Source organism: Octopus sinensis, linkage group LG23 (assembly GCF_006345805.1).
Source record: "Octopus sinensis linkage group LG23, ASM634580v1, whole genome shotgun sequence".
NCBI lineage: Eukaryota > Metazoa > Mollusca > Cephalopoda > Octopoda > Octopodidae > Octopus > Octopus sinensis.
This window is the reverse complement of record NC_043019.1, coordinates 29,340,377-29,366,342: the sequence shown is the minus strand read 5'-3', so window position 1 is coordinate 29,366,342 and position 25,966 is coordinate 29,340,377. Positions and strand designations below refer to the sequence as shown.

The window sequence follows — 25,966 nt, the reverse complement described above, 5'->3', positions numbered from 1 at the left end:
TTAATTCAGAACTCGTACTATTGCTAAATGCTTTCAAATGTTTTCTGTCTGGCAAATTGTGATTTCATTGATGGCAACTTTAAAAACATTTCAATATTTTAGAGTAATGCAACAAACACAATGGAAGATGGTTAAACTTTGTCACTTATTTAGAATAAAATGAATATTTCTATTCTTTTATTCTTTTACTGGTTTTAATTTTTTTGGATTGTGGTCATGCTGGAGTACTGCCATGAGGGGTTTTTAAAGAATTTTTTTTTTTTTATATTTTTGGATTTTATTAAATTTCTTCCAACCACTTCATGTTTTACAAATTTTCACCAGATTATTTTCAAAAAAGAAAAAAAAATGTTGTTCCGATGTAGCTTTGCATACTGATGACGAAAATTGCATTCATTGTTTTTTAGAAATTCATCATAAAGAAGTTACAAGCATTTAAAGATGAGTTGTTTTAGCCAATTGAAAGTGTCCATTGCCAGTATATTGGAAGTTGCAATATTATGTCTATTTTCATGGAAATCAACAAAGACAAAGCTAAGACAATATGGTTTTTACATGGTCTCTTGACTGTCGAGAAATAGCAGCCAAATCTTCCTTAAACAACACTATAACTTCCAAAAAACAAAAAGAACGAATGTAGTTGGGGGATTGAGTTCTTTTTTTTATTCATAATCAGAGTACCAGTGTAATATGGCCCTAGTTATTAATGACTTTAGACTTGAGGCCAGAAGTATGCCAAAAAGCAGACCAATCTGGAAAAGGACTTGAAAGCTTACAGACCCTTCAGAGATTTAGGGATATCGTTACCAAGAAATTTGATGATAGGAGGGAGCTACAGTCCTGTGACAGAGAAGGCAGCTGGGAATTCCTGCGAGACAGCTTGCTAAGTGCTACAGACCAATGTCCATTCCAGACCCAGGGTAACATGGTGGTGAAACAATACTGTAGACAGGGCCATTAGAGCAATGAAACAGGCTTGAAAGGCCTGGAAGAGACAGGGTAGCAGGAGAATGCATCAGATAGCCAAAAAGGAAGCCAAGAGACAGATGTATATAGCCAATGTTCAGCAATGTGAGGACCAAAGAACTGAAATATTTCAGATTACAAGACAGTGTGTGAGAGAAAACCGTGATGTCATAGGAGAGAAATGTGTCCGCATGGATGATGGTGCCTTTGTGTTTCATGATTCTGAAAAGAAAGAGGCTTGGAGAGGCCATTGTGAAAGACTGCTGAATGTGGAGAATGAATGGGAGGAGGAGAGTCTGCCAAAGGTTGATCCAATTGAGGAACCAGCTATCCAAATCAACAGTACCCAGGTAGATAAAGCAATTAAGGATATGAAGACAGGGAAAGCACCTGGCCCATCATGAATCACCTCTGAGATGCTTAAAATATCGGGTGGTGTGGGTTATGGTCTTGTCACCCGCATCATACATCATGTGTGTATGCTAATATAATCCTTTCTACTTTAGACGCAAGGCCTGAAATTTTGAGAGAGGGGCTTGTTGATTACATTGAGCCCAGTGCACAACTGGTACTTATTTCATCACTCCCAAAAGGATGAAAAGCAAAAGTTGACCTTGGTAGAATTTGAACTGAGAATGTAAAGATGAGCAAAATGTTGCTTAGCATTTCATCTGATACACTGGCTTATGATCAAAGTCAGTGCCCAAGATGGAACTCTGAGACTCTGGCATTCACAAAGTGAATTTCTTAACCATTACCTGCACTCATGTACACAGAGCTTTAACTGACACTTGATAGATATAACTTTGAATTGATAACAAATTTATATGTCAGCTCTAATGTGTTACAAATTGATAGCTGCACCAATTCATTTAATATTTATTGACGAAGACTGTCTGAGAAGCTATTCAGTTTGTACTTTCGTATGCCGTCAGTGTGTAGAAATAATATATATTGAATTATAGCAAGAACTCTTAGAAGAATGCTTAGCATCTTCCTAATAAAATTGATGGCATCAACTTAAGTCTTATCAAAACTGAAACTTTTATCTTTCAAAGCTGAAACATTTCTGTATTTGATGAGTTACATAGTCACAACATCAAAATGTTAGGGAGCAGTTGATTATATTGACCCCCAGTATTTGAATGGTGCTTTATTTTATAGATCTTAGAAGGATGAAAAATCAGTGTTGACCTTAACAGAATTTGAACTCAGAAGGTAAAGTATTGGAACAAATACTGCAAGGCATTTTCATCCGATACTCTAACAATTCTGTGTGGACATATTAGTCCACACTGTGGGGTTGTTGATCTTAGGAAGGGCCTCCGGCCATAAAAACCATGCCAAAACAGACAACAAAGTAGGGTACAGTCTTCTGCCTAACCAGATCCTGTCAGACCATCCAACCCATGCCAGCGCAGAAAAGTACATTAAATGATGATGGATCCACTTTTCTTTGAATAACTTCATCATCATTTAATGTTTGTCTTCCATACTGGTGTGGGTTGGATGACTTGGCAATTCTCAATGAACCGTGACAAGCTCCAGTGTCTGTGTTGGCATTGTTTTCTACAGCTGGATGCCCTTCCTAAAGCCAGCCACTTTACAGAGTGTTCTGGATATTTTTATCTTTTCTTTTGTGACACCAGCACTAGTGAGGTCACCAAGTAACTTCCATGACAAATACAAAGATGAAGAACTCCTCAACTGAGTGTGTGTGTGGTGGAGTTGTAGAGAAGGAGGGGCTTTATGCCAGGTATTGGGAGGCAAGTAGCCTTATACCTAACAAAGACATGATGGTCATGGCTGGAATGTTTTCAATTATAGGTCTACTTGATCAGAAGTGAGAACAATGATCTCAGTAGTCAGAGATGAGAACAATATCAGTTGATGAATATGAGAATGTAATGATGTTTCCATTACAAGTATAGCTGTAGATAAATAGATTTTCAATAGATTCCCTCAATAGCCATTAATTAAGTGTGCTTAATTCAACAAGTCAAAGTCAGAACTTGTAAAATATTGACACTTATCATGGTTCCAGTGAATATCATGTATACGTTATTGGTTTCTGTTCTTAGAGTGCGGCTTTGTTGGGGTAGTGCCTTGAAGGGTTATAGTCAGTTTTATCAATGCCAGTACTTTGTTTGATACTTACTTCTTTACGTATCTCAACAGAGCACAGCTTGCATCTGCCAAATTTCACTAGCAAGCTTTGTTTGACCAGAGGTTGTGGCGTTAAGACAAGTACTTAAAGGAGAGATGCATACTATGAATTCATAGGAACCACCTGGTTGTGAAACAATGTAATTGTACAGCCATGTGTATGTGTATATATATATGTGGCTGTTCATCACAGATGTACATGATTTTTGTCCTTATCAAAAATATAGAGCATACTGTTGTATTATATATATATATATATATATATATATATATATATTATATATATATATATGTATATATACTCTTTACACTCTCTTTTACTCTTTTAAGTCATTTGACTGTGGCCATGCTGGAGCACTGCCTTTAGTCGAGAGCAAATCAATCCCAAGATTTATTCTTTGTAAGCCTAGTACTTATTCTATCAGTCTCTCTTGCCGAACCGCTAAGTGACGGGGACATAAACACACAGTTGTCAAGCACAGGCACACAAACACACACATATATACATATATATATATATATATATATATATATATATTTATATACACACACACATATATACGACAGGCTTCTTTCAATTTCCATCTACCAAATCCACTCACAAGGCTTTGGTCAACCCAAGGCTATAGTAGAAGACACTTGCCCAAGGTGCCATGCAGTGGGACTGAACCTGGAACCATGTGGTTCATAAGCAAGCTACTTACAACACAGCCACTCCTATGCCTATATATTTATAAAAGAAATAAATTACCTTCCCCCTTCATACATACATACATGCATGCATGTTAATGTTTTGTTTTTATGTCCAGTTATATACAAAAGCAATTTAATATTAAAATGAAGGATTACTCAATATTTTTCGGTAGAGTGTGTTTATTCAACTTCTACTGGGAAAAAGTAGACAGTGACTTCGAAGTTCTGACTGGCAACACACATATATTTTGCATGCTAAAGTTGTAAATGCACCCATAGTTGTGTGCATTCATACACACACATGTATTTGTGTATTGAATTTTATATATGCATATGCACGCACACACATGTGAAACCTTGTATTTCTATTAAAATGAATTCTACAGATTTAGAAAATTCAGTTTCTGTCCAAGACAAAATTATCCAACACTAGAGAAATATCTAGAAGTTGTCTATGAATATAAATAGTTAAAAGCAAAGGGAGAAGAAGGCTAAGCTTGCTTAAAGAAGGGTGATGTATATATATATATATATATATATATATAATGCACAATATGATTCATATATAGTGAGTGGAAAAAAATCCATAAGCATTAAATACATTAAATTAAGTATGTAGGAAGCAATAATTTGAATTGGCCGTTATTTTCAGATGGAAAATTTGCTAGACTAAGTTTAGTAAAAGTGAATAATGTTGTAGTTTATATTTATAATGTTAAAAGATAGATATTGAAATGTAAGTTAAATCTATTTAAGACATTTAGTTAAATATCAAAATTTTTGAGACAGGCATTAAGAAAGAAGAAGAAATGAATAAATATATAAATTAATTAGTTAATAAGTGAATTCAATTAATAATGGTATTTATCTATCACTGCTTAAGTAAATTACGAGTTGGTTTTGTGTGGTTTGGCTAAGATACTTATTTAATTGGTTAGATTAAAATGAGTTAAAATTGAATTAAATCCCATGTAGAGACAAAGAGAGAAGAATGTTATGCAATCCTACTACAATGAAAGAATCAATTCCTGGGAGACATGACTTAGAAATAACTTTGAATAATAACATGTATAACAAGATTTTTGTGAGTTTGTTGAGTGAGGGAATAATTGTGGCTAGCTAAATGTATGAGATGATTCAAGCATTCTAAAAATGGCTTAATGGTTGATTATCAAAAAAGAACAACAGGTAAAAAGTAGAAAAAAGCGAAATGAATACTTTAAATTAAGAGGAGCTGTTCTGAAAAAAAAAAAAGGTTTACAGATTTTAAAGAATTCAGGTTAATCAATAAATAAAAATGCAAGTGGAAAAATAAGGAAATATCTTTGAAAAAAAAAGAAAAGAAAAACTCGGGCAAGACGTATAAATTATGGAAGCACACACATGCAAAAAGAAGAAAACAAAACAAGAACAGGATAATGTTGGAAGATCTATTGTAAATAAGTGTGTAAATGGATTGAGGTAAAGGAGGAAAGAATGTAAATAATAATAATATTATTAATAATAATAATAATAATACCTATGCATTTTATTTATATATTTATTTTTTCCACCTAACTTCATTTCATTTTGAAAATGAACAATTTGGTGTGTTTAGTTAAATGGCCTATCATCAATGTACACAGTTAGTTTCTTTACTCTAGGAGTTCGGAAGACACTCAGCAAGGAATAGAAACAAAATTGAAAGAAGAAAAACTACTACTACTAAATAATAATAATGATAATAATTTCCAATTTTGGCACAAAACCAGCAGTTTTGAGGGTTGGGGTTGGGGTAAGTCGATTACATTGGTAATCAACTGATATTTATTTTATCGACCCCCTTAAAGGATGAAAGACAAAACTGACCTTTCATCCTTTAGTGGTTACAAATTTTGTTACAAGGTTAGCAAGCTTTTGAAGGAGGTGGCCAGTTGATTATATCAACCCCAGTACATGGCTGGTATTTTATTTTATTGACCCTGAAAGCATGAAAGTTGACCTTGATAGGTTAGCAAGCTTTTGAAGGAAGTGGCCAGTTGATTATATCAACCCCAGTACATGGCTGGTATTTTATTTTATTGACCCCGAAAGCATGAAAGTTGACCTTGATAGGATTTGAAGTCAGAGTGTAAATAGCAGGAAGAAATGTTGCTGACCATTTTGTCTTTCATGCTAATGATGCTGACATCTTCCTGCTTTACTACTACTACTACTACTACTACTATACTACTACTACTAATAATAATAATAATAATAATAATAATAATAAAGGTTTCAAATTTTGCCACAAGGACAGTAATTTTTTGGAGGAGGGGATGAGTCAATTGCATCAACCCCAGTGTTCAGGTGCTTGTTAGGGTAGTCTCTCATTACTTTAATAGTCTGGCAGATGGAGTTAGTTATTTGCTGGATACTCTCCATAGTGTTAGCTTCCAGATGAACATTGTCTTGTAGGGGTGCTTTGGTGAGAGTACATGGTTAGGTTTATGGAGTTCTCTGCTAATTCATCTTTGAGTCTCCTATCCCACCATACCATAAATAGGTTAGCTACATCGCCAGCAATACTGACACCGATGGCTGCACCTTCCTCTTGGGCATATATCTTGTTATTAAGGCGCCGAGCTGGCAGAAACATTAGCATGCCGGGCGAAATGCTTAGCGGTATTTCGTCTACCATTACGTTCTGAGTTCAAATTCCGCCAAGGTTGACTTTGCCTTTCATCCTTTCGGGGTCGATAAATTAAGTACCAGTTACGCACTGGGGTCGATGTAATCGACTTAATCCCTTTGTCTGTCTTTGTTTGTCCCCTCTGTGTTTAGCCCCTTGTGGGCAATAAAGAAATAATATATCTTGTTATTAAACTTAAATATGTGGCCCTTGAGTGTGATTTTGGTACTCCCACCCACCACAGGTGCGACCATCTTTTTAACCTGATCATCGTTTACAGGGGTCTGTATAGCTCTGGTCCACTCATTCCATCTCTCCCCAGAGGTCTTCTTGGCCATAGAGGTTATAATAGGGGATTTACTTTTTACTGATCTAGTGGGGCAGAAACAACTAAGGTCATGTTCATCTAAGTGATCATTGTCACATGTCAGTCACAAGAGAAGGCCCAGTTCTTCTGTGTCAACACCACAAAACTCCATGTTGCTCTCACTGATTACCTCCACACATTTCTGATCAGCAAAATCAACATCAATGGATGGGTATAAGGATAAGACATCCATACTGCCTATTATGCATCCTTTCAGGCCATAGACATGGTTGCATTCATTGATTCTGCTGAGGAGGTCCTCTGTGCTGTTGCACACATCCAGGGACATTTGATCAGAGGTTATAGGATCATAGAGAGGACGTAGGAGATCCAGCAGTTGTCGGCAACGTTGGCTCCACAGACTGGTCTCGTTGGTGGTCCTGTCACTGGGTCAGTGGTCACCATATGGTCCCTGCAGAGCCCATACAGTGCTGGGATGTCATTATTAGTGGCCTGGAAGTTGTTGGCCGTGTGCTTTTTTGTTCCTAGGATGTTTGACCACATCATCATATGAGCATCGAGGATCTTCTCTCTCTCTCCTCATACTCTCGTATCATTGGTTCCCTCATATTGATGATGTAGCTCAGCAGACTGTCTATCAACATTCTGCCAGACTTGTCCGTGGGGAAGCACACATCGTCCCTATTTTTTGTGTGCTGTATAAATGAATAAGCAGGCTAGTAAGGTGATAGAAGCAAAAGTAAATAGGTGTTATAGATATAATTAGGTGGATGAAATGCCAAAGGTGATAGAATATATAAAGTATATAACAGATGAGAAGTAAATTTGTATATACTAGTTCTTGTAAAGGTTGCAAGCTGGCAGAATCATTAGCACGCTGGGCAAATTGCTTCGTGGCATTTCATTCATCTTTACATTCTGAGTTCAAATTCGACTAAGGTCGACTTTGCCTTTCATCCTTTCAGGGCTGTTAAAACAAGTACTATCGTTTGATTGCTCTGAAAGGTTGTTTAGAGTTTTGGTTACATACATAGACATACTTACATTATGATCATTTTATGTATGTTATCATGATACATATCCCTTACTCTCTATTTTTCTTTGTATTATATTTTGCCTTTCTCTACTGATTTTTTGTGGGTTGAGCAAAAGAAAGGGAGAGTAAGCTGTGTTCAAAACAATGAGAGATTTATTATTAACATGATAAACGATATCGACAAAACCCAAATTTGAATTCTTTACTGAAAAAGTACTAGTAAGTAGTGTTTGTACAAATGATGGCTATTCCATCTAATAGCTGTTTAGAACGATCCACAAGCTACTAACTTTCACCTCTCCCCTTACCATACACTTGTTAACTTTTTGATCCTATTTGAGATGGCCTGAAAATAGAAACGGAACAAAAAAGACAAGATGCAAAACAAAAGAATGATCTATACTGTTGTATTTGGTTATTTAAGCATCACTTATATAAGGGCAGCAAATATACATATATACATACATATACATATATATATATATATATATATATATATATATACACATATACACACACATACATATATATATATATATATATATACACACACATACATATATATATATATATATATATACAACACACACTACATACATACATATATATATATATATATATATATATAAAACAATTAGGAATGGCCTAAACAGGCCATTCGTCCACCAGAAAGAGCAGCCAGAACTCAAACCGCCAAGTAGTGCAATTCGGAAATAAGGTGAAAATTTAAAAACGTTTACCCTAATTCATCTTTTATACGATGCATCGTTTCGGTGTTTTTAATGATAGACCAGCTTAATTAAATAAATTAAGCTAGTCTACCATAGGTCACACTTCATCAGTAAAAGAAACCTGGGAGAGACGAATATACACGAGGCGACTGTATCAATGCCTCGGGAATATCTGTCTTAAAATTTTCAAGACTAACGCATTCGCGCCAAACTTATCGGCAGCAAAATAAAACTGCCGATTCAATCTCAGAATTAGTCAGAAAATTATCAATTAATCAATTTAGGGTAGCAAAAAATTCAGTAAAAATTTATATCGCCAGCGGCCTAGTGGAAAAGAGAAAAGAGTCAAAGACTAAATATATATAAATATAACAATTTAGGAATGGCCTAAACAGGCCATTCGTCCACCGAAAGAGCAGCCAGAACTCAAACCGCCAAGTAGTGCAATTCGGAAATAAGGTGAAAATTTTAAAACGTTTACCCTAATCATCTTTTATACGATGCATCGTTTCGGTGTTTTTATAATGATAGACAGCTTAATTAAATTAAATTAAGCTAGTCTACCATAGGTCAAAACTTCATCAGTAAAAGAAACCTGGGAGAGACAATATACACGAGGCGACTTGTATCAATGCCTCGGGAATATCTGTCTTAAAATTTTCAAGACTAACGCATTCGCGCCAAACTTATCGGCAGCAAATATAAACTGCCGATTCAATCTCAGAATTAGTCAGAAAATTATCATTAATCAATTTAGGGTAGCAAAAAATTCAGTAAAAATTTATCGCTACCAGCGGCCTAGTGGAAAAGAGAAAATAGTCAAAGACTAAATATATATAAATATAACAATTTAGGAATGGCCTAAACTAACAGGCCATTCGTCCACCAGAAGAGCAGCCAGAACTCAAACCGCCAAGTATTGCAATTCGGAAATAAGGTGAAAATTTTAAAAAAACGTTTACCCTAATTTTTTAAATTTTCACCTTATTTCCGAATTGCACTACTTGGCGGTTTGAGTTCTGGCTGCTCTTTCTGGTGGACGAATGGCCTGTTTAGGCCATTCCTAAATTGTTATATTTATATATATTTAGTCTTTGACTATTTTCTCTTTCCACAGGCCGCTGGTAGCGATAAATTTTTACTGAATTTTTTGCTACCCTAATTGATTAATTGATAATTTTCTGACTAATTCTGAGATTGAATCGGCAGTTTATATTTGCTGCCGATAAGTTTTGCGCGAATGCGTTAGTCTTGAAAATTTTAAGACCGATATTCCCGAGGCATTGATACAGTCGCCTCGTGTATATTCGTCTCTCCCAGGTTTCTTTTACTGATGAAGTGTGACCTATGGTAGACTAGCTTAATTTAATTTAATTAAGCTGGTCTATCATTAAAAACACCGAAACGATGCATCGTATAAAAGATGAATTAGGGTAAACGTTTTAAAATTTTCACCTTATTTCCGAATTGCACTACTTGGCGGTTTGAGTTCTGGCTGCTCTTTCGGGTGGACGAATGGCCTGTTTAGGCCATTCCTAAATTGTTATATTTATACATATTTAGTCTTTGACTATTTTCTCTTTTCCACTAGGCCGCTGGTAGCGATAAATTTTTACTGAATTTTTTGCTACCCTAAATTGATAAATATATATATATATATATATATATATATATATATGCACATACACACACATGCATATATATATATATATAATATATATATATATATATATATATAACACACACAACACACACACACACACATATATATATATACACACACACACACACACACACTATATATATACACATACACACACACACATATATATACACACACACACACAACCATATATATATATATATATATATATATATATATATATATTATATATATCAAGCAAATTTGTAAATGTTTTTAATTTTCATTCCTTTCATGAATTTATCCCTTTTTGTGTTCTGGCACAACGCTTCCTTATTTGGAAGCCTTTTATTGTTATATATATATATATATATATATATATACACACACACACACACATTGTAGCTATTGGTGTGTACTTTGAGAACAAGTTTTATTATTTTATATGTGAACCAAATTTGTCCATTGTTTCTTGTATAATCCACACACAAAAAACAGAAACTTTAGGAATTTAAGATTGTTGTCTTTGGAGATGTAGAGAATATTTTGAAAGACTGAAAATAGTATTACCACAGCTTGAGGAGACTTGCTGACAGGAGTCATGATAAGAACATTTCTGCAGCAATTCCTGAGAACAATAATCTGCCTGTTTTATAAAGAGAATTATTATTATCATCATTTTATGTCAGTTTTTATATGTTTGCATAGGTTGGTCCATTCTTCTCTAGCAGTTTGTCTTAGTGCTTGTCACAATCTCCTTTATGAGGCGTAGCATTCTGAGATCAGCCTTTGTTACTGCTTTCTACATCTTCATTGGACTTCCTCTCCTGCAGGTTCTTCCACTTGGTTTGCTTGGTACTTCTTTGCTCAACTGTCATCATTCATGTGCAATCGCGTGTCTGCCTGTTCAAATGCAGTCTTTATGAAAGACATACATTGCATTTCCATAATTAATCTGGATTTATGAAGATGCAATGTTCAATTTACTGAAACTGTTGATGTTGCTATGGATAATGCTTAAATGGTGAAAGCAGATTGGCCATTATTGAATATAAAACATCCCTTTTTTTTTAGTGGACTGCTCCTTATGGAAAGGAAGAGGATGTTGGATAATAGAATATCACATAGTTGATGTATTATATATTACTTATCAGATATTGGATATATCACATACCAGATATACTATAAGTTATATACTGTATATTATATATAAGATTTACTGTTTATTGCCAGATATAGATATATATTACACAACATATACATTATATTACATTCTAGATATACTATATATTACACAACAAATTTACTACAATTCACACTAGATGTACTATATATTATATATCAGATACATACCCAGAACCATACTAATAGCATAGGAGTGAAATTTAGGATTTATCGGTTTTCTGTGAATTGATTTTGATAAAACTTTTTGCAGCTGGCTTGCACACTATAACAACACCATTGTTATGTTTTCATTATTCTGTGTAATGTCCTTTCTTTTTTATTTCAGATTCTTCAGTTTTTGGAGGAACCATGATAATAGCTTTTGAATGAAATTAGCCCATCTAGACATTTTTTTTCCCTGAAAATGAAGGGTAATGATACATATTAAGCATACATTGAGTATATATTTAACAGAAAACTATAATAATATTATAACATTTATTAACATAATGAATTATTTAGCCACATGAGTGCCATTTCGACGGATAACTTCAAAAACCCGATTAGTTATGGAATCTGTCAATTTCTTAATAGTAGCAAGTTAGACTTCCTCAACTGCAGCTTTGATGGTTGCCAATAAGACATCTTTTGATGTAAGTTGGCATCCATTAGCATAAACATCTTGTTTAATGATAGGCCAAAGATTTTCAATAGGGTTGAGATCTGGAGATGCTAGTGGCCACTCTATCAACCTTTCACCTTGTATGCCGTAAGACTTTAGGAATGTTTGGCTGGTCCTGGCAGAATGAGAGGGCGTGTTGTCATGCATGAATACGAGATTCCTTAGAAGTGACAGCAGTATGTCATCTAGCCAGTGGTCCAAGACCTCCATCAGGAGATTGCAACAGGCTGTGGTCACTTTAACCTCTTCATGTACCCTGACTGGCCCAACAAGTCTGTCCCCAATGATACCAGCCCACAACATGACTACTCCACCTTGTTGTTGACATCGTAAACGTTGGTGACACTCATCTCCAAAACAGACCCAACCATTTGCCCAACTGTCGGGTTTTTCAAGGGTCGTCCTGATTTTGTCAGTGAACAGAACACAACTCATGTCTAACATCCTTGTACTTTTGGGCCCATTGAAGCCTGAAACACTTGTGAGAAAGCAGTTTCAGGGATTCTTGCATGGAAGCCATGGTCCCAAGGATATGATTTCTGGTGGTTTTTGATGCATTAGGAAGTTTGTAGGTGGTGAAAATGGCTTAGCTTGTTTGTCCAGGTTTCCCATGTAACCTGCAGCCAATATTCCTTAAATCCCTAGCTGTCACTGTCTTGGAGGTCTCACAATTAGATTGTTTCTTCCTTGGTGCTCATGTGGCTAAATAATTCCATTATGTCAATAAATGTTATAATATTATTATGATTTTCTGTTAAATATATACTCAATGTATACTTAATATGTATCATTACTCTTCATTTTCTGAAAAAAAAAAAAAAATGTCTAGATGGGCTATTTTCATTCAAAAGCTATTAGCATGGTTCATCCAAAAACTGAAGAATCTGAAATAAAAAAAAAAGGCCATTACACAAAATAACGAAAACTTATCAATGGTGTTGCCATAGTGTGCAAACCAGCTGGAAAAAGTTTTATCAAAATCGATTCACAGAAAACCGAGAAATCCTAAATTTCACTCCTAAGGTATTAGTGTGGTTCTGATATTACATATCAGATATACTATATATAACACAACAGATATACTGTATGTTACATACTAGACACACTATATATTATATGACATACTAGATGTACTATGTATATTGTATTCCAACATACAAGGTACAGTATATGGTAATGGAAAGGGATATTTAAGAAATGGATAATTACTGAGAATGTTGCTCCAGTAGGGCTACTTCTTTCTATCTACTCTTTCCTTCTTGGCATATTTTTGTAGTTAAAGGCATCATTTTTATTTTAAGAAGTTTGCATTGCCACTACATACATCCAGTGTTTGGTCATAACATACAGCACCTTAGGTAAATGTTTCAAACCATATCCTTAAGTCGAGCAGTGTTTTTTGACTGAGATTACTGTATATTTCAGCATACAAGCTAAATTTTTCATCAATATTCACAGCTAAAAATATATGTGAAATGCAGCAGGATTTGGACACATAGTTATGATATTTGAATGTTTACACTATATTTTTCAACTGTTATGTTAACTTGTACCTAGAGAATACAGTTGATATAGAAACTGTTTTGAAGCATGCCAGATAGACTTTATCTATAATTAAAAGGTAAAGTCTTGTTACACACTGTGTCAAACTGATTGTTCCTAAGATTTACATCAAGAATCCATGTGTTTGTGGAATATTCAGCCACTTATACACTAATTCTAGTAAGTAAGTAGTTCAGTGCGTCAAACCGCTGGAAAATTCATTGAGAAAACGACTGAGATTCATTTACTGAGATTCATGTTGGTAGAGTAATTATAGTCATATATACCACACTTTACACACAGATCGCGCATGTGCTAATATATTCAGGCTTTGTTTTGGTTTGTAAAAAGCATTGTTAACTAATCTGTAGGGTTGAGTATCAGTGACCAGGTTGTGGGTGTATGATGAAAGGTTGATACATGTTTGTATAGTATACAGTAACACTGTAAGGTAAAACAAGTAAAACGGGATGTCATATATATGCTTAGAGAGTGTTACCACTAGAATAAGAATAGCCTGGGCAAAGTTCAGAAAGCTTCTACCCCTACTGGTGACAAAGAGTGAAAGGTAGATTGTGCGATGCATATGTGCGAACTGCGATGCTACATGGCAGTGAAACATGGGCAGAAACTGCTGAAGACATGCATATGCTTGAAAGAAATGAAGCTAGCATGATCCGCTGGAGGTGTAATGTCAGTGTGCACACATGATAGAGTGTAAGTGCCTTGACAGAAATGTTAGACATAAGAAGCATCGGATGTGGCATGCAAGAGAGACGTTTGCATTGGTATGGTCATGTACTGTGGATGGACGAGGAGAGCTGTGTGAAGAAGTGCTACTCCCAAACAGTTGAAGGAATCTGGGGTAGAGGGAGACCCAGGAAGACATGGGATGAGGTGGTGAAGCATGACCTTCGAACGTTGCGCCTCACAGAGGCAATAACAAAAGACCGAGACCTCTGGAGATATGCTGTGACTGAGAAGACCTGGCAAATATAGTGAGTTTACAGCTGTAACCACACCAGCATTGCATAACCAGCCCACTCAAAACTACCTTGGATCATAGGGCGACATGCCATGCTTGAGGAGACCTATTAAGTCAAGTACATCATCATCAACATTAATATCAAAATCAAATCAAATTAGAATCAAATGGAAATTGTAGTTGTGCCCCTCGTGCTTGTGGCATGTAAAAAGCACCATCCAAATGTGGCCGATGTCAGTGCCGCTTTGACTGGCTTCTGTGCCAGTGGCACGTAAAAAGCACCATCTGATCATAGCCAATACCAGCTCCCCTGGCCCATGCTGGTGGCATGTAAAAAGCACCCACTACACTCACGGAGTTGTTGGCGTTAGGAAGGGCATCTAGCTGTAGAAACACTGCCAGATCTGATTGGGACCTGGTGCAGCCTTCTGGCTTCCCAGACCCCAGTTGAGCTGTCCAACCCATGCCAGCAAGGAAAACAGACGTTAAACGATGATGATGATGATGATTGGATTGCAGACATGTTGGAGCACAGCGTTGATAGAGTTTTAGTTGTATAAATCAACCCCATGAATTTCGAATTTCTTTGTTAAAGTGCGGTTCTTAGTCTATCGGTTTCTTTTTTACTGAACTGCAAAGATACAGAGACACGAACAAACCAACACCAGTTGTCAAATGGTGTTGGAAACACAAAGACACACATGCAAGATATGCATGTACACACACATTCACACACAATGTGCTTTTACACACGCAGTTTCCATCTACTGAATTCACTTACAAGGCTAAGAGATATATAGTAGAAGACACTCCTCCAAAGTGCCATGCAAAAGGCCTGAACCTGAAACCACATAGTTACAAAGTGAGCTTCTTAACCATGCAGCCATACCAACAACTATTTCATGTTTTCCAAAATATCTATTGTGACATCTCCACAAAGCAATTGTTTCAATTGTAACACTCTAAGGTCTCTATTCAAATCACTTACCAAACAATAACAACACTGAAACAACAACAACAATAATAATAATAATAATAATAATAATAATAATAGCAATAACAATGATGATGATATTGATAACAATAACAACAACAACAATAACAATAATGATTTTAAAGGAAAACAAAAGTATAGTAATTGCAAGTGAAGCATCTTATGCCTGGCTTGTCATTTTATTATTATTTTTTTTTTCCCCATCTCTTGTTTACATTGTCATTTCTTTAATTCTATCTTGCAGAAGATTGTGTCGCTGATCTGGAATAACGTTTAACATGTGTTGTTTAAAATTTATGATACATAGTTGTTTTGGTATTTATGAAATCAAATTTTATCTTGTTACCCATTACCTACTTAGCTATATATATTATATATATATATATAATATATATATATATATATATATATATAATCAAAATTCCTCTTTACTGTTGCTACTGCTGTATATATATATATATATATATATATATATATATATATATGCATGTGTATGTACACACATACACGTATATATATGGTTATGGGAGTTATGTATATCCATGGATATTCATATGTGTACAAATATGTGTGTACATATATATATATATATATGTGTGTGTGTGTATGTGTAGGCACAGACATGTCTGTGTGGTAAGAGGTATGCTTCTCAATCACATGGTTTAGCCATCTGTTACTGTAGCCCCAGGCCAACCAAAGCCTTGTGAGTGGATTCGGTAGATGACAGCTAAAAGAAGTTTGTTGCATATATATCATCATCATCATCTAATGTCCATTGTCCATGCTGGCATGGGTTGGATGGTTTATATATGTGTGTGTGTGTTTGTCCCCCAACACTGCAAGAAACTTGGTGTTGGTTTCTTTATGTCCCCATAACTTAGAGGTTCAACAAAAGAGACCAATGAAATAAGTACCAGACTTTTGGTATTATTAGATTTAACCCTTTTACTTTGACAATGTAAAGGTTAAAGGTACACCCCCCCCCATATATATATATATACATATATATATATATATATATATATATATTATACAAGAGATGAGACTGCAGTGATCTGATCTGAACATGTGATGGGTATCGAAGATGACAGCTGCATAGGTGTGAAATGTAGAAAATGAATAATACCTGTAAAAGACTTCTGTTAAGATGATGATAAACGATATCAAGATCTTATATCTGACAAAAGATATAACAAAGGATTGTGTCAACTGGCAATAAATGGTGCTACAGAAGACCTGGCTTCTCACACAAGCTTAGTACATACATCCCACCCATGTCTTATTGTTTCATACAGGCATCACTCCTGCCTATTGGCCATTCTATACACTCATTTCTAACCCCTGCTTCCACACACACACCATGTATTCTTCTATCTTCTGTGCCTATTATGGATCCTCTTATCTTCTCATTATCTTTTCTGATCAATATGCCATGACACTCACTACTGAGAGGAAACTACTTGATTTGTCTATATTGAATATTTTATTTCTCTATACCTCTGACGCCCTTAATCCTACTCTTTCTTCCTGAATCATGATGCTTGAGTGGGTGGAATTGCATTCTGGCAACCTTTATGCATTCTCCTGAAGATATGCTCTGGCATATCTTCCTTTCTTCTCCTTTCGGCATCCATATATAATGTGAAAGTTTATGAAATAAACAAAAGACGAAGGCAGGTGGTGTACAGACAAACAGATGTATTAGTATGGCGCTCAGGAATAGAAAAAGTCTTTTTACGTTTCGAGCCTACGCTCTTCTACAGAAAGATACAAAGAAAAAAAAACAAGGAGAGAAAAAAATGTGTGTAGTAGCTAACGATCTATCATGGGTTGATACTGCATCTTCTCCTACTTGACTCCCCATCTTCTCCCTCGCTATCGTAGTTGTGAGTGTTACTACCATACAAGCATTGTCTTTTGTTTCCAGTATCTCTAGTGAAAACATGTTTGACCATGGGGGAAATATTATTTTGCTTGGACACGAGTAAAGGCTGGCGATAGGAAGGGCAGCTGGCTGTAGAAAATCTGCCTTCAAATTTTGTTCGACAAGCATGGAAAAATGGATGTTGAAATGAGATGACACGTGCATACGTGCGTGCACACACACACATACATGCATGTTATATAAAGAAAGCAGAGGAAGTAGGAGAAAAGCAACAACAATTTTTTGTTTCTTTTTGCACCCTATAAATATATATATATATATATATATATATATATATATATATATATATATATTCATATATAATACTGTAATGTTCATAATCTAACATCCACAGTTTCAATTTAATTTTGAAGGATTTATTAAAAATGAACTGCGTTAAGTTTTTCACCTGTTGTTTACCTTTCGGCATCAAATTAAACATTTACTTAAGCAGATGTTTCTTAGCTAATACAACAAATTGCTTAGTTTATTGCAGAAATAATTCAACCAAATACAAAAGATGCAAAAAGGCTGAAATAGGAACTTTCCTTGCTTCATGTTAAATTTTGATTGAAATTCTAACTTGAATATATTAAAATATAGCCCCCTTGGGGATAGTCTAGATATTACTGTGCTATTATATATTGTTGCTGAATAACTTGTCATCTTGGACGCAACTAAAAACAGTCTAAATTTAAAATAACAGTGATATCCAATTGAATTGAATATACTGTGAGTTTTCTATCAGATTTTTAGAGAAAATTCATAATGAAATCAAATTGATTTTAAGTTCATGTCAAATAAAATGATTAAGTACTTTAAAATATAAACAAAAATAAAAATTAAAATTAAAAAAAACTTTGTCTTGAATAATTGAAAAATACTGAATGAAAGCTGTTTCAGACTTTCAGACATAAGTGGAACTTGCTGTTAAATTCATGATGTATCTTGTCTTGGCTTGGCTTGTTTTTCTTTTTCTTTTTTTTTTTTTTCTTTTAAGGAACTTGTAACAAATTTTTCTTCTGAAAATTGTCATTGTAATAATCTTTAAGGTTTTTATTCCTTTGTTTGTCAATGTTGTGTTAATTTGTTTGGAATAAAACTTTGAATCTTGTCATTTTTATTATGGATAACAAAGAAACAATTTTCTATAGATAATAATAGTAAGAGGGAGAGAGAGAGAGAGAAAGAGTGAGAATGAAAAGGGAAGAAATGTGTGGTGATGCCAATTGCCTTGAAAATGGTTTAAATGGTGTTGTGTTTATGCATTGTTCACTAGCTTATTGCAGTGAATATAAAGTGATTTTTATGAATGATTTGCTAATTGGACTTAATAGAAAAGAAACTCTACTGTCAGAATCTGGATATCTTCTACAAAGATGTTATACTTACTAATAACAACAGCCAAATTGTCCTCAAAGCACACACTACCATCTTGAAATATAGTATGTATTAAGTAATGTAGTCCTTAGAAATACATTTAAAAAAATAGTTATTCTTTTATTATGATCAGTCGTTAGATTGTTACCATACTGTGGCAACATTTTGAAATGTTCTAGTCACTTATATTGGCCTCAGCTCTTTCACTGGATCTTTATTTGTTCCTTTAAGTTACAAAATGCAATTTAGATATTAACACAAGGGTAGATAATTCAGGACAATAGTAGTATTGCAGGATATTTCTGATTTAATGTACCAGTTCTAACCCCCACACTCATATAAAAATACACACACAGATACACAGGCACACACACACACATTGAATGCAGAGCCTTAACATGGCTGTAATCCAGTGACTGACACTGCAAAAGAATAATATAAAGTATTTTTTGAGAATAAAAATGGTTAAAATGAAAAGTGGGGGAAAAAAAAACATCTTTTATCTTTTACTTGTTTCAGTTATTGGATGCTGGCCATACTACAGCATCACCTCAAAGGGTTTTAGTCGAATGAATTGACCCCAGTTCTTATTTTTAAAACCTGGTTCTTTTGCTGAGCCACTAAATTAAGAGAACATAAACAAACCAACACTGCTTGTCAAGCAGTAGTGGGACACGTATGCACACTCACACACACACACACACACACACTCACACACACACACACACATGACATGCTTCATTCAGTTCCCATCTGCCAAATCTACTCACAAGGCTTTGGTTGGCCTGCGGCTATGATAGAAGACACTTACCCAAGGTGCTACACAATTCATCATCATCAGCATCGTTTAAATTCCGTTTTCCGTGCTAGCACGGGTTGGACGGTTCGACCGGGGAACTGGGAAGCCAGGAGGCTGCACCAGGCTCCAGTCTAATCTGGCAGTGTTTCTACAACCAGTTGCCCTTCCTAACGCCGACCACTCTGTGAGTGTAGTGGGTGCTTTTTACGTGCCAGGGGATTCTGGCAGCGGCCACGATCGGTTGGTGCTTTTTACGTGCCACCGGCACGGAAGCCAGACAAGATGGCGCTGGCATCGGCCACGTTCAGATGGTGCTTTTTACGTGCCACCGGCACAGAAGCCAGTGAAGGCGGCGCTGGCATCGGCCACGTTCGGATGGTGCACTTTAAATTTCCTTCTTCTGTAATTCATAATTGTCATATTTTATGGTTTATGAGACATGTATTGTCTGTCACAATTTTTTTTTTATATGAAGATTTAAGAAAACTTTTCTTTCTTCATGAATAAATCAATATTGTATTACAAGGAAATAGAGCGAAGATTTTTCTAAAGTGCTTCATTATAGATGTAAATTTCTCATTCAATGTTTTACAAATCCCAAATTAAAAAATGCAATGCATTTTTGTAATACTTTTATTTTTCACTCAGATAATTTATTTCTTAGCACTTAGAGAACAAAAATCTTGTTAACTGGTTGTTTCTTGAGCTGCAGTAATCATCTTTATCCTAGCACTGTAAAATTTACTGAGAAGATGATGGTTAACTTTAAATACAGAATTGCTATTACAATAAAAAGATAATTTATATTCTATCCATGTTTTCTGCACGGACTACTGAGAAATCTCTTTTAATTTCATAATATATTCATTTCAGTTATTCTTATGAATCACTGATCATTTTTATTAAGGATAGATGGAGCTCGGTGTGCTGGGAATTGATTGTGGCACTAAGATGTAAAAATGTTACAAGATATGAGTTGGTAAAATTAACACGGAAAAAGAAAGAAAGAAAGAGGAAAAATTGTTGGGATTTTAAAATAGTGATGAATATGTTAAATTATAAATTCTAGATGTGTATTTTAATTAAGAGAAACCATATTTTGAAATAGATAAATAATTTTTTTTCTTTATAAGAATGTTCTTTTTATTTTAACGATATTCTGAAATAATTTCTCAGTCAGGTAAAATATAAAGTAAGATGATGATTATGATTATGATCATCCTTTTTACTTCTGATTTTTCCATGCTGGCATGGGTTGGAAGGTTTCTTGAGGTTGTATTCTATGGCTGGATGCCCTACTTGTTGCCAACCTTTGCTTTTCTTTTTTAGGTTCTTTTTATTCCACTGGATTTTGCATGTCAAACTAATAAGCTATGGGATATATTGTTTAGGCAGGGGTTGATAGTAAACAAGCATCACTGTTATCTAAGCAGTGTTAATGCAAAGACATATGGTAACACTCCTTCACACACACGTATTTTATTCACAAGGCCTTGATCAACTACAGGTTATAGAAGACCCTTGCCCAAAGGTGCTGCACAATGGCATTGAACCCAAAACTATGTTGTTATCGCAAAAACAAATTTTCTAACCACACACCTTTACTTTTGCTTATGAGATAGTAATACTTTTCCTTCATAATATATTCAACTTTTCAGATATTAAGCATGCTGATTATTTTTGACATGTTGTTCTTATTGTTGCTATGGAGCTTAGTGAACCTTCATTGTGGATGTCTCTAAAATGTCTCTGGAGTTGTCATGGTGTACGACAAAGTCCATACTCTTCTTGCAAATTCATACTAATCTTTTCTTCAATGTTGTAAGGAGAAGAATAATATGAACTTTAGTATACACCATTTAGACACTACTACAAATATAATTATACACAATAATTAACAATTATAGGTGTAGGAGTGGCTGTGTGGTAAGTAGCTTGCTTACCAACCACATGGTTCTGGGTTCAGTCCCACTGCGTGGCACCTTGGGCAAGTGTCTTCTACTATAGCCTTGGGCCAACAAAAGCCTTGTGAGTGGAATTGGTAGACGGAAACTGAAAGAAGCCTGTTGTATATATGTATATATATATATATATATGTATGTGTGTGTGTATATGTTTGTGTCTGTGTTTGTCCTCCCAACATCACTTGACAACCAATGCTGGTGTGTTTATGTACCCGTAACTTAGCGGTTCGGCAAAAGAGACTGATAGAATAAGTACTAGGCTTACAAAGAATAAGTCCTGGGATCGATCTGCTCGACTAAAGGCTGTGCTCCAGCATGGCCACAGTCAAATGACTGAAACAAGTAAAAGAGTAATCCGCACAATCTATTATATATTATAAACTTATAGTTGTATAAGTTTATAATACATGCAATCTCTTAAGTACATGTGCCTATACTTGAAATAATATAGTTACATATAATAATTAAAACCTTATTTTTCTGATATTTACAATTTCATATATTTAATAGCCAATGAATCATTTATCCTATATATCCAGAGAAACATCCAGTTCAGTTACAAGGACAGATAGCAACATTCAATTTATTCATTTCAATCATCATCATCATTGTTGAACGTTCACCCTCCATGTAAGCCTGGGTGGTTCAATACATATATATATATATATATATCTTATGGACTAAGTATTTAATATTAACCATAAGAACAATATATACAATATGTACTAATTACATATAAATAGTATAATTACAATTATACTATTTATAATTGTTATTAATTAAGACCTGTAGAAATTCCATGAATTTCAATGGATTTTATAATTGCAACAATTATCTTGTGATATTTACAAACATGTTTGCATGACTGCATTTTCAGTTACACTTTGAATCACATTTAGCCTTCATGCACATGCAGGCAGGCAGGCACACACACATGCACACATACAAACTTAGCTTGTTTTTCATTTGCATAGTGATCACACCTTTATTGTTTATGCTAACATACATTTCAAAAACACTTCATACAAAGGGGAAAAGAGAGAGAATGAGATAGCTAAAGATATACTCTTTTACTTGTTTCAGTCATTTGACTGCGGCCATGCTGGAGCACCGCCTTTAGTCGAGCAAATCGACCCCGGGACTTATTCTTTGTAAGCCCAGTACTTATTCTATCGGACTCTTTTGCTGAACCGCTAAATGATGGGGACGTAAACACACCAGCATCGGTTGTCAAGCAATGCTAGGGGGGACAAACACAGACACACAAACATATACACACACACTTATATATATATATACATATATATGATGGGCTTCTTTCAGTTTCCGTCTACCAAATCCACTCACAAGGCTTTGGTTGGCCCGAGGCTATAGCAGAAGACACTTGCCTAAGGTGCCACACAGTGGGACTGAACCCGGAACCATGTGGTTGGTTAGCAAGCTACTTACCACACAGCCACTCCTGCGTATAGTGATGTTCCATACTTTACTACTTCTTCAAATTCTTCCTCCCTTCCAGTTTCATATTTAAATCTCTGTATTACTTCTGACTTTCTGTTTTCTGTTCTTTCTCTAGCATGTTTACTTTAACTCCAGCTTTTATTTAGCCTCTTGTTTCTTAGAATCCTCTTTCTCACTTTTTTCTCTTATGTTTCCTTATCTCTTCACCGATTCCACTATTTCTGCTAGTCACTTTTTTTTTATTTCTCTCCACACTGCCTGTATCGTTATTCACCATTATCAACGCTGTCACAACTGACCACTACTGCCATAACTACTACCGGTTTCTTTACTACCCACAAGGGGCTAAACACAGAGGGGACAAACAAGGACAGACAAATGGATTAAGTCAATTATCGACCCCAGTGCGTAACTGGTACTTAATTTATCGACCCCAAAAGGATGAAAGGCAAAGTTGACCTCGGCAGAATTTGAACTCAGAACGTAACGGCAGACGAAATATGGCTACGCATTTCGCCCGGCGTGCTAACGTTTCTGCCAGCTCGCCGCCTTAACTACTACCAGTTTCTTTCTTCCTCTAGTTAAGTTAATTTCCTTAGCATGACACAAAAGATAGGTAGGAATGTACTGTTGTTTTAATATATAAATTGACACACATTGCTGCCTCATGTTGTCAAAGCTGGTATGCAGCACATTGCATCCCTATGGCTTACTAGATCTTAAACAATGATGATGATGATTAGGCTTCCAGTACATCAGACCATGAAATTTTTTATATTTTTACTTTCAGTTATTTCCTTTGTTTTTGTTTGGTGCTGTGGCCACAAGTGGGATGGTTCTTGAGTTGTTTTCTCGGTCCTATGGACATTTTCTAAAAAATTTAACAAGTACTAGCACTATGACCCGGCGTTGCTGGGTCATAGTGCTAGTGCATGCATATACAGCTGCGAGCATGCGCACATACACGCGAGTACTGTCCAGATCTCCAACCAATCACATACAGCTAGCTGGCATTCAATTGGCGTATCAAGTTTCAGGCATTTTGATTGGGTTATGGATAGAAAATTCACAAAAAAAGTCACTTCCATTGATTTTTTTTAGTGGCTTTGCGGGGTGACTGGAGAAATGTAAAGATGTGCATGACCACCCTTGGACGGTTTTGAATGACCATAGAAAGTGCGAGCCCTCTAACTGAAAAATTGTGGATTTGTATAAAGGATACACACACACACACAGATAGAAATTTTGCCGTTTATATATAGAGAGATGGCTGTGTGTTTAAGAAGTTTGCTTCTCAACCATGTGGCCTTCAGTTCAGTCCTGCTGTGTGGCACTGTCAGCTACTATAGCTCCAGGCTGACCAAAGCCTTGTGCGTGGATCTGGCAGATGGAAACTGAAGAAAGTTCATTGTGTGTTTATGTTTCCTCTACCACTGCTTGACAACCGGTGTTGGTTTGTTTGCATCTCTCTAAGAGACTTAGCAAAAGAAACTAGTAGAGTATGTAGTAAGCTTTGAAAAATAAATAAATAATAGGGTCTATTTGTTCAACTAAATCCCTTCAAGGGCTCTACCCCTGCATGGCCACAGTCCAATGAGTGAAATAAGTAAAAGATAAAACATGCTTGTGGCCATTGAGCAGTTGATGGCTTTCTCATAGTTTTCCATGTCTTGATTTACTCTTTTACTCGTTTCAGTCATTTGACTGCAGCCATGCTGGAGCACCACCTCTAGTCGAGCAAATCAACCCCAGGGCTTATTCTTTGTAAGCCTGGTACTTATTCTGTCAGTCTCTTTTTGCCAAACCGCTAAGTTATGGGGGACGTAAACACACCAGCATCGGTTGTCGAGAAATGTTGGGAGAACACACACACACATATATATACATATAGATGACGGGCTTCTTTCAGTTTCCATCTACCAAATCCACTCACAAGGCTTTGGTTGGCCCAAGGCTATAGTGGAAGACGCCCAAGGTGCCACACTGTAGGACTGAACCCGGAACCATGTGGTTGGTAAGCAAGCTACTTACCACACAGCCACTCCTGTGCATATGATTTGTTTAATTTTTGCTTACAAAAGCATTGTCAATGGTGAAATCAGAGGATATGGACTGTGGCAGGGGAGTCTTTTAATATACTGAAGATATAAGATACATGTGGACAATGACAAATCTTAAAATAGAAAAAAACAAAGGGAGCCCTTAAAAAAAGAAATTGCTGATCCTTGATATAAAGCATTGTTCAACAATGTTTAACATCTCCTTGATACTGGCACAATGTAGATTAATTAAAGTTGTAACACTTACCTCTCTTAAGTGTTTTAGTGCTCAATTTAATATGATATGTTGGTAGTTTGTTTTAGTTGTTGTTGTTGCTTAGCCCTAAGACAATGCTGGAACTAAGTGTGACTATCCATTTTTAGATCTGTCAGACAATGGTGTGTCTAAAACTACATTATTCAAACCATTTATCACTTTTCACTCTTTAACGTTCAGATTATACTGTCAGATTATACTGTCAAGTGTAATGCTTATTTATTTATGCAGGAGCGGCTGTGTGGTAAGTAGCTTGCTTACCAACCACATGGTTCCGGGTTCAGTCCCACTGCGTGGCACCTTGGGCAAGTGTCTTCTACTATAGCATCAGGCCGACCAAAGCCTTGTGAGTGGATTTGGTAGACGGAAACTGAAAGAAGCCCATCGTATATATGTATATATATATATGTATGTGTGTGTGTATATATTTGTGTGTCTGTGTTTGCCCCCCCAACATCGTTCAACAACTGATGCTGGTGTGTTTACGTCCCCGTAACTTAGCGGTTTGGCAAAAGAGACCGATAGAATAAGTACTAGGCTTAC

At 35.6% G+C, this 25,966-nt stretch overlaps 1 protein-coding gene and 1 long non-coding RNA gene across 9 annotated transcripts in view; one reads left to right on the top strand and one right to left on the bottom strand.

Annotated features, from left to right (window-relative positions):
- Positions 1-25,966, top strand: part of LOC115223434 (tight junction protein ZO-1) — an 832,981-nt gene that overhangs the window by 314,324 nt on the left and 492,691 nt on the right. The gene's annotated exons all lie outside the window — the stretch shown is intronic.
- Positions 11,815-22,567, bottom strand: LOC118767627. Its single transcript, XR_005003548.1, has 3 exons — positions 22,557-22,567; positions 16,852-16,857; positions 11,815-12,099 (listed from the first exon to the last, which is right to left on the bottom strand). It is a non-coding gene; the product is annotated as an uncharacterized LOC118767627 (long non-coding RNA).